Here is a 9658-nt window from a genome sequence, read left to right on the forward strand (position 1 = left end):
CCTGAAAGCATTGGAGAAAAATTAAAGTTTAATGGAAAAAAAGTAACATGATCAAATGATGGCTTGTTGAGGACAACTGTACATAGACTTTGTGTGTACATGTTATAGGAGGGTAAGCAGGAGCTTCAAATAAATTAGTTAAGTCACTGTCCTTATCTTTAGGTCTAAGGCAGCTGCCAAGAGGAATGACAATATGTACAGCTGTGTAAGTTGACCAGTGCTCAACTCCAGGAGACACTGTTCCCCGTATGATGATGTATGCATGACATCACCAGTAGATGACACTATGAATGACACTCCTTGAAGCTGTGCAGTGTACATTCTTACATACTAATATATACAGCAGTCCTGCCAGAAGGAATTTGGGCAGGAAGGAAAGCTTAAAGTCTCAGAATGTCTGGAACATTTTTTTAAATTTAATGAATAGAATATGAAGCTCCTGCTGGGCAGGTAAATGTAAAGAGAAGAGAGACAATTAAAAGTAAACCCTAAATAGTATGAATTTATGTCACTGCTGGAAAAGTGTGGTGGAGTTTTGGGAAAGGACATCCTGTGGTGGAATGACTATGCATTCAGCTATTTAAAAATATCTCTAAAGGACCCCTAATCCATTGACTGTCCTTCACTCATTTAAACTGGTCCCTGAGGCACCAATGTATTCCAAAGATTCTAGAAACTGAGTACATGCATGAGAATCTAGAAGAGAGGAGCTGCCTCCTAATTCCTCTACTAAGGTAGCAGAACTACCCTGGACCTCTTAGGTCAGCAGAGAAGAGAGACCAGATGCTGGCCATAGGCCCAACAAGACAAAATCCACTCACTCCTTAGCAACCCTTAATATGTTATTTTATTGATATTAATATTTTATGCAACCCAGATGCCTGATCAACCTTACTAATAATTGCAGCAGGGCAATTTAGTAATAATATAATATAGAAGAGAACCTATTGAGAATTACCTTGTAGTTTGTTTTCATTGTTGATTCATCCAAAATGAAAGGAATTTTTTTCCTTCTCCCAGGATGGGGGCTGTCATTTATTCCCACAGCCTGGATTCTCCAGTTCTCTATATAACCTACAAGTAAACATTTGTGTTCTAGAAGAGAAAAAAAAAATTGTCAGGTTTATTGGGAAATAGGGAAGGAAATTAAGAAATATGACTTTATTTTTGAAATTCTAGGCCCAAGGTCATACACTAGTGACCAGAGGTATGGCCAAGCAGATGTGTTTTGTTTGGCCCACACAGAGGAGTTTTCCTAATTGAGCCAGTATTTTTAAATATGCTGATCTCATTTCTTAAAAAGTAACTCTAGTTTTTGGGGTTTTTTCCCCCAAATTAGAAGATATGGCTATACTGGGCCAGTGACACTTAGCAGAGCCAATACCGGCTGCTTCTTTTGGACAAGCCTTGTTCTCCTGCTCACCACAGTGACAGTGCCCCTCTCTTCCCTGCCGCACCTGCCGCAGCTGTTCCCTCTTCATTGCCGTCCCTGTGGGCACCAGCGTTGGCAAACACTGTTAGGACTTCGGGAGAATTAAACTACATTATAATTTTAGTATGTTACATAATACATAAGAGAGTTCAGCAAGATTGACTACATAATTTGCAGAGGACAGTGCAGGACCCCTGGTTAAAAAATGTTTGAGAATCACAAAATGGTAACAACGAGAGTATTAAGTCAAGTGCAGGGCACTTCGTTCTAAGCACAGGGCCCTGTACAACAGCACAGGTTACACACCCACAAAGCTGGCCCTGAATTGGAGGGTTGGTGCTTCAAGATTTGAAGAGGGGACTGGGTGCCAGGGTGTCTCACCCTCGCCCTTTTAGGAAGGGGCAGAGTGCTGCACAGTCTGTGATGTGCTTGGACTAGGCGCTATGCGCATGTGCGCATGTAACGCCCAGAAATGGCAGGACCGTGGGTGGCTGTTTGGGAGCCTGCAAGGACTGAGCACTCATCACTGATGCTTCGGAAGCTAAGGCAAAGGTCTCAGTGACAAAGGCCGAGTGGAAGGGAGATTTCTTCAGGCTCACCTGCTTTCAAAAGAGAGCAAAGGCAGTGAGTGATGTGTGCCATGTCTGGAAAAACAAGCTTTCCTCATTTTGGCAGGACTTGGGTAAATTCCTAGGTTGAGTGTTGAAGAACCTTGAAAAATGGCTGCTGTCATCCTATGGCTGGGCCCTGGAACTGGCTTTAATTTGGTTGGGGAAGAGGAGTAAATCTGATACTACCATGTAAGGTTCATAAGGAATATTTTTTGCCTTTAAAAATAGGCTTTGACTTTTCTGCTGCTCTCAATATTCAGGCTTCTCTTAATGCAGAAGACTATTAGTTCCCATAAGTGCTTATGTTCTTAAACTCAACAGTATAATGTCCTGGACTTTTACGTATTCAGTTCTCAGTGAGCATTTATTTCTTAATCTTTTTTCTTTTTAACTTTTAAGTGGTTCCATTTTAAAGTGATTAAACTTTAATTTTAACTTACTGCACATGTATTTATTTAAATAAAATTCATTTTTAGAGACGTTTTAGGTATACAGAAAAATTAAGGAAGTGTGGAGTGTTCTCATATAACTCCCTCGCCCCTTCACCCATTTCACTGATTACTCACATCTTTCATTACTGTGGTACTTTTATTACAATTGAAGAGCCGATATTGATACACAATATCATTAACTAAAGTCCCTAGTTTACTCCTCTCCTTCTATTCTTTCTATTACCCCCTGAAACTGTTAATCATACATTGGGCTTACTTATCTATTCTCTCTATCTCATAACCTCCTTTCCTCCATCCCTTTATGTTTTGTACTTCATTCTGTGTCATCTACTTAGGTTGTTTTCCAGTAAACTAATTCCCTTTTGAGCTGTGTCTAATCTACTGTCTAGCTGACCTGCTGAGTTTTAAGTTTCAAAGACTATATTTTATTATTTCTTAAGTTTGGTTTATTGTCAAATCAGTGGCAGATTATTTAAAGGTTTCAGGAATTTCTTTCCCTTCCCATATACCTTTTCCAGATATTTCTGTCAAATTTCTTAACACAAACTTTTCATACATCTGTATATCATAGAAATAACCTACTTTCTTTTAACTATTCCAAGGACAGCTGAAAAGAAAGTCCCTCCTCCAAATATAAGTATGCAAGAGGAAAGTGAAATCTTTCTTAATGACCAAGTTGTTTACTTGTCATTCATATGTGTATACAAAAATCGAACAAGTTTTATCATATATTCATTCTTTAACAAGTTTTCATTGAAGTGCATACTATGTGTCAGTCACATAGAGACAAGACAAAGTCCTTATCCTCACAGAACTTTCCTTCTTGTAAGGTTGTTAAAGACCTTGTCTCTTTGTACTGTAGACACTGTCAGACAGTTTCTTAGGATCGTCTGTGCTCTTTAAATTCTACTCATCAATCAAGGCCCACTTCAAACATTGCCTCTTTTGGGAAGCTTCCCAGTTAGCCCATTTCAGAATTAACTTCCTGCCTCTTTGTTTATCCATAGCACTTTCCCATTGTTATATTTGTTTAGCACTTTGTGTACACCTCTATAATCAGACATATTAAGGAACAGCTTGATATTTATTAATTACACACATATGCATCCACACCCACCACCCTATTAAACTTTGACTACTTGAGGGAGAAAGCAGTATTTCCAGCATTTTTGTATCTCCAATAGCTTGTACATTGTTGGTTTCTAACAAGTACTTTCTAAATTATTTCAATTTATAAACACATTATCTGTGTGAGATTTCAATAAAATTATCTGTTCTTTTACACATACAACAAAATTCCTAATCAAACCTATTGCTATTCAATTCTTGGAACAGTCTTTACATAACTAATAAAAGTGAGGGACTAGAGTGAAAAAAATAAGCTTAGAGGACACTGTGTGCATAATGTGGTGCTTCACATTTGACAATATACCCAAATTTCCAGGCCTAGAATTCCAGGTTTCCAAAATATAGTCACTAAAGGTGATATATTCTGTCTTTTAGTACAGCAAGACTTTTAAAACACTTTTTATTTTGAGATAATTTCAAATCTACAGAAAAGTTACAACAGTATAAAGAACTTCTGCATACACTTTATCCAGAATGAGCATTCTATTTCCCTGTTGTGCTCTCTTCATATATGTGTGTGTGTGTGTATGTCATTACATATTTAATGTACATATAAAAACATTTTTTTGAACCATTTGAGAATAGGGTCAGGATACCATGCCTCTTTATTCTTAAATACTTCAGTGCATATTTCCCTAGAACAAGGACAGTCTCATATAATCTCAGCACAAATATAAAAATCAGGAAAATTTAAATTTACCTACAAATTTTATTCAAATCTTATCAATTGTCCCAAAGATACCCTTTTTAGTAATTTGTATTTTTGACTCAGGATCCAATTTACAAACTTGAATTACATTCAATTTTCATGTTTCTTTAGTCTCATTTAGTTATTAATAATCAATTAGTAAGACTTTGCCCTTCATAACATTGAAATTTTTGAGGAATTATGAAGAGGGCTTTTTTTTAATAGCTATCAATTTATGTTTTTCTCATATTTATCCATAATTAGATTTAGGTTCTGCATTTTTGGCAAGAATACCATGTAGGTGATGTGCTCTTGTCAATGTACCACTTCAAGAGACACATGACTTCAGTTTATCCCATTTTTGGTTCCCTTGGATCATTTGGTTGATGTGTCTGCCAAGTTTCTCTGCTCTACAGATTAGTATTTTTCCTCTTGTAGAAATTTGTAGGATGCTATACTTTGAAAGTATGTAAATAATCTGTTCCTCATCAAACTTTTACCCACTAGTTTTAGCATAATTTGTGTCTGAATCAGTTATTAGTATGATGATTTCAAAATGGTAATTACGGTTTCTTTATTCCTTCTACATTTATACTTGACATTCTATTTCAGGAGAAAGCTTCCCCCTCACCGTGTGTGTGTGTGTGTGTGTGTGTGTGTGTGTGTGTGTGTGAACAACATGGATTCATGGATTCTTATTTCATTCAGTAGGTTATAATCTGTTGTTTTCTATCATTATTTATTTTAATATCTCTACTGTTCCAGATTTAAGCAGTGGCAGTCATTTCAAGTTCAAGTTGGCTCGTAGTGCTGTTTTTATATGTCACCATCAGGTTTTGAGCATTTCTTTATTATTTTGCACAAAGTGCTTTTCCAGGTTCATCTTGTATTGCATGCAGCCCTAGCATCTGCTAAAGAGCCCTGGTTTCCTTGGCATTTAGAAACAATGTTCTGAGCTAGATGTCTTATGACAGCAAGTTTTTCTTTATATATATAAATACATATAAAATTATAGAATGATTCATTAGTGTATAATAATCAGTAAGTGATCATTATTCAAAGGTTGCCTCTTGCAGTTCACATTATCCATGAGATGTGTTGACAGAAATGACACCTAAAACTGTCTACTAAGTTCACTCTCTGTGATGTAGCAGCAGGAATATTCATATGAATGCACAGAAATGCTGTCTCATTATATTCCTTTAATGAATTTCTTTGTTCCTCAGCTTTTCATCACTTAATATCTATCCCCACCTATTTTCCAGGACAGGAAAAGATTAAAAACAAAAACTGTTCTTAACTCCTTGGAAAAAAGCACTATATGGAGATCAAGAAATTCTGGCCAATTTCATTTTGCTTAACAATTGCCAATAACTTACTCAAACTTCCTGTTACTCTTGTGTCTACTTTGCACTGATGCTTTGAAATGAGGCAAAAAGCAAATTAGTAAATCACATGAACTAGCCAGTGCTTCCCACAGCAATAGGCATATTATGAAACTTTATAGAAGAATGATTTCTTCTATAAAGGGGAGGGTAAAGAAAGAGAAACAATGCCCAAACACATTGTCTAAATTCTCTACAAGCAGCCACCAGGTGGCAGGGCACCACACACAGTGACCCCGGCAGAGCAGTCTGAGCGACTTTTAAACCTGAAGTGGTGGTGGGGCTTTGGTTTATTTTCTTCATAAAACCAATGCTAGAACAGTTTGGATAACTTTTTAAAGAAAAAATAATATTAAGAAATAAGGACTCTGCTACTTATTCTTCTAAAAAATGAAATGTAATGTCAAATGATTTTTTGGTATTTGGTATTTTCATAACAAAAGCTGTATAACCACAAGTTTCTGCCTTTTTTTGTTCCAGTATGCCATTAAAATTATATTATGTCTAAGGTGTAAAATGAAGGAAATAATGGAAACAGATTTACTTTAAATTTTTAGTCTGCTTGAATCTAAAATCTACAAAGTCATAAAATCATCTCCATATTTAAATATTTTTCACACACACATAAGCATATGTGTAAAGAATTCATAATAAACATTATTTGGTACAAATTCAAAAAATGCATGTATATATTTATTTGTTTATAGGCCTCTAAAATAATTGATGTCTCTCTCTCTGTGTATCTATATTAAATCTACACATGTCCTAGAGAAAGAGTAATTATAGTTAAATTTATCATGATTAGAGATTTCTATGTCAAGTCTTTTTCTTTAGTATTTTTAATGTTACTATTCCTCATGCAGTCCTGTTTATCCTTGATTTTAAATTTGACATTCAATGCTTAGACGACAAGTAGTTACAAAATTGAAATGTCTACATTCAATCACCAAGTCTATAAATCATCTGTTGTTCTTAGTTTAAAACAATCATTCTAAAATCGCTGTTCAATGATTTCTGTTGACAATCTATTCTAGATTTTGTACAACTGTTGACAGACTTTTCTGATCCCTTGATTTTGAGGGACTTTGTGACTCTGAATTTTCTTTGTGATTATATTCATAAAATATAAATAGTACACTTTCAATTTAGAGTGCAATGCTGATGAATGCAGCATACAATCCAGCTGCTTATTTAGGATTACAATTGTGCTTTGGTGATGAAGAGTAGAAATATATTAGAATCTGGAAGTTAATTTGCATTAAGAAATGTCCTTAAAAAGAAAAAGATGATCAAATGCTGAGAAATCTTCAGCGATTTGTTCGCCTCCTGCTGCTAGTGTGTTTGACGCTGTCACAGTAACATCTGGTTTATCCTTGTAATATCTAGTTTACACTTTGCATTTGAAAAACGAAGGAGCATTTCTCTTAAATATCACATTTGTATTTTCACTTACAAACTTCTGGAGGTACTTGGCATGTGCTCCTCTGAAAATGCATTTACATTTTCGCTTTCTTGCCTGATCTCCTTTTTGGATCCTAAACTTAACCATTTCCCCAGACTTCTCTATACTGCACTTGAAGCAAATCAATCCTCTAAGTGGGAAAATACTGTATGTGGGGACATTTTTTCACTCAAGAAATGAAGAATAGTTGTTTACAGGGTTACATTTCATCAGCCTTTTCTATAGTCACTTCTTTTTTCTGTCTCCATATTTTAAAAATTGAAAAGCTACGTATGATGGCTGAACTCTTGGTTGCGTGGTCAGTGGACTGATGGCCTGTTGACGCTGGGCTGTCTAAATATAGAAATGAGCATATAGCTTGCATCAGTTCCAGTATCATGCCTTGTTTCTATGGAAAATACACGATTCAATTTAATTACATGATCTGTCTCTCTCTAAGACAGGGCTTCCAACAGGGCCAAACAATCCTGAAGCGGGTTTGTCTCTTTTTTTAAAGAGGGCTAATCAGAAGGGATTTGTGATATTGAAATCACTAAGAGGTAATTATGAATGATTTTGTGCAATTCAGAAATGAAAAATTCCTCCCCAGAGCCCTAAATCTTTAAATCTATTTTATTTTAAAATAATGGAAGTTTGCTGCTTTCCTTACCTATCACACTAGTGTTTGCATGGGTTTCTCAAATGTCAAAAATAAAAACACATTTCTATAAAGATAGATGAACAGGTTCCGAGTGACAATAAGAAATGACACCCAAGATACTGATGAAAGCAGAAATTTCCAAAATGATGAAAGACAAGAGAATTTATTCCATGAAAATAATATTTATAATACGTTTAAACACTAAGATTTTTTATTGTTCCCTTATAATCAGGAAAGCAAAACATTTTCCAGAAAACTTTCCATAGTCTATTGACATGAACATCAATTTTTGCTATTAAAGTGGAAACTAGTAATTACATTTAAAAAAATGACACTCTAGTAATTATATATTTTAAATATGAATCTTGATGTTTAATTAGGTCATATGACTGTAATATCAGTTTACATTAATAGCAGATTATCAAATCCTAGCAATTCATTCCATAAAGAAAGACAAGAAGAAAAGGCTGCCATAATTGTAAGATTTAAAAAGAATAAACAATAATGCAGTACAATATTCTTTAAATATTTTAATGTTTACTAATGTTATTGAGTAATGAAGTTTATTTTCATGGCATATTTTTAGATGATTACTCTGGTAGCAATAAGCACACAGAAAGAAGCATGGTGTTTTTTATTTCAAGAAAGCTTTCCAATTAAGCTCAGAGCAGAACTGAAAACATTTATTTGAAAATGACTTTGTGTATTTTTTTCTAGTATTTTCTTTTCTTTTTTTTTTAAGGTATTGATATACAATGGCTTTGTGTATTTTTAATATTATGTATGTAGTATTAATTTTTTCTGAAGTTAATTCCATAGTTCTTGGATATTAGTTAAGTAATTTTTCTTAACTTATAAATCTGTATTTTATTAGCTCTTACTTTCACTTTTTCTAATTATCATTGATAAATAATGCCATGCAAATAAAACTTCTTATTTTTAACGTAAGTATCTAACATTTACAGTCAATAGTTTTAAAAAGATTTAAAATATTCCTGTATTTTGTATTTTAATGTTTCATTTTGCCTTCACCACATTAAGTCCAGGTTTTTTTGTTAATTTTGTTCAAATCCTTTCTCACTTCTTTAAACCCCACTGGTATTTACTCATTAATTTGTTTGCCACACAAAAAAGTTCACAATAAAATTTAGTCATTCATTATTGAATTAATGCAAACCTCTTTTGGTTGTATTTTTCTTTTAGGTTGTGTGTCTTGCACTTCTTTGATACATTGTGGGAACTGTATTCCTTCATATTATATTTTCCCTCCAAAATTTGTTCTTTAAGATATAAAACTTATCTGTTAAATGACTACCACAAAATTCGTTTGTACAGGCTTAATGATACAAGTGCTTTTAAATATTTAGAAATTTTAAGTCTCCTTATAATATGTCTAATGATTTACACAGCTAAAGCAACTTGAGTATGTTTCCATTTAGTGCATAAAAGCTAGGATTTCCCCTATATAGGTAACTTTACTTCTCAAGAACCCTGCCTTGAAATTGTTCCACATGTTGTCCTTGATGGTGCTACCAGAATTTTTATTTAAAAATCCTACCTTTTTTTTGCCTTGTAGCTACATCTGCTATAACTCATAGCTATAAACATATATTTTGTAAAGAGAAAAAAGTCCTTTCTGAATGATAAAAATCTAAAGTTGCTTGAGTGCATTTAAGGACTAGATATGCTTTTATTTAAAGTGCAAGAGAAAAGGTTTTTTCATATACTTTGTGTCGTTTTGCATTGACTAAAGCAGCTTAATGTAACATAGGCAGTGACAAAATGTGTGAGCTACCACGATTGTATTAATAAATGATATTTGGTCCTTATGATTCACCCTAAGAGATCTATTTCCTAACA

The sequence above is a fragment of the Manis javanica genome, chromosome 4 (genome assembly GCF_040802235.1).
Source record: "Manis javanica isolate MJ-LG chromosome 4, MJ_LKY, whole genome shotgun sequence".
Classification (NCBI taxonomy): Eukaryota; Metazoa; Chordata; class Mammalia; order Pholidota; family Manidae; genus Manis; species Manis javanica.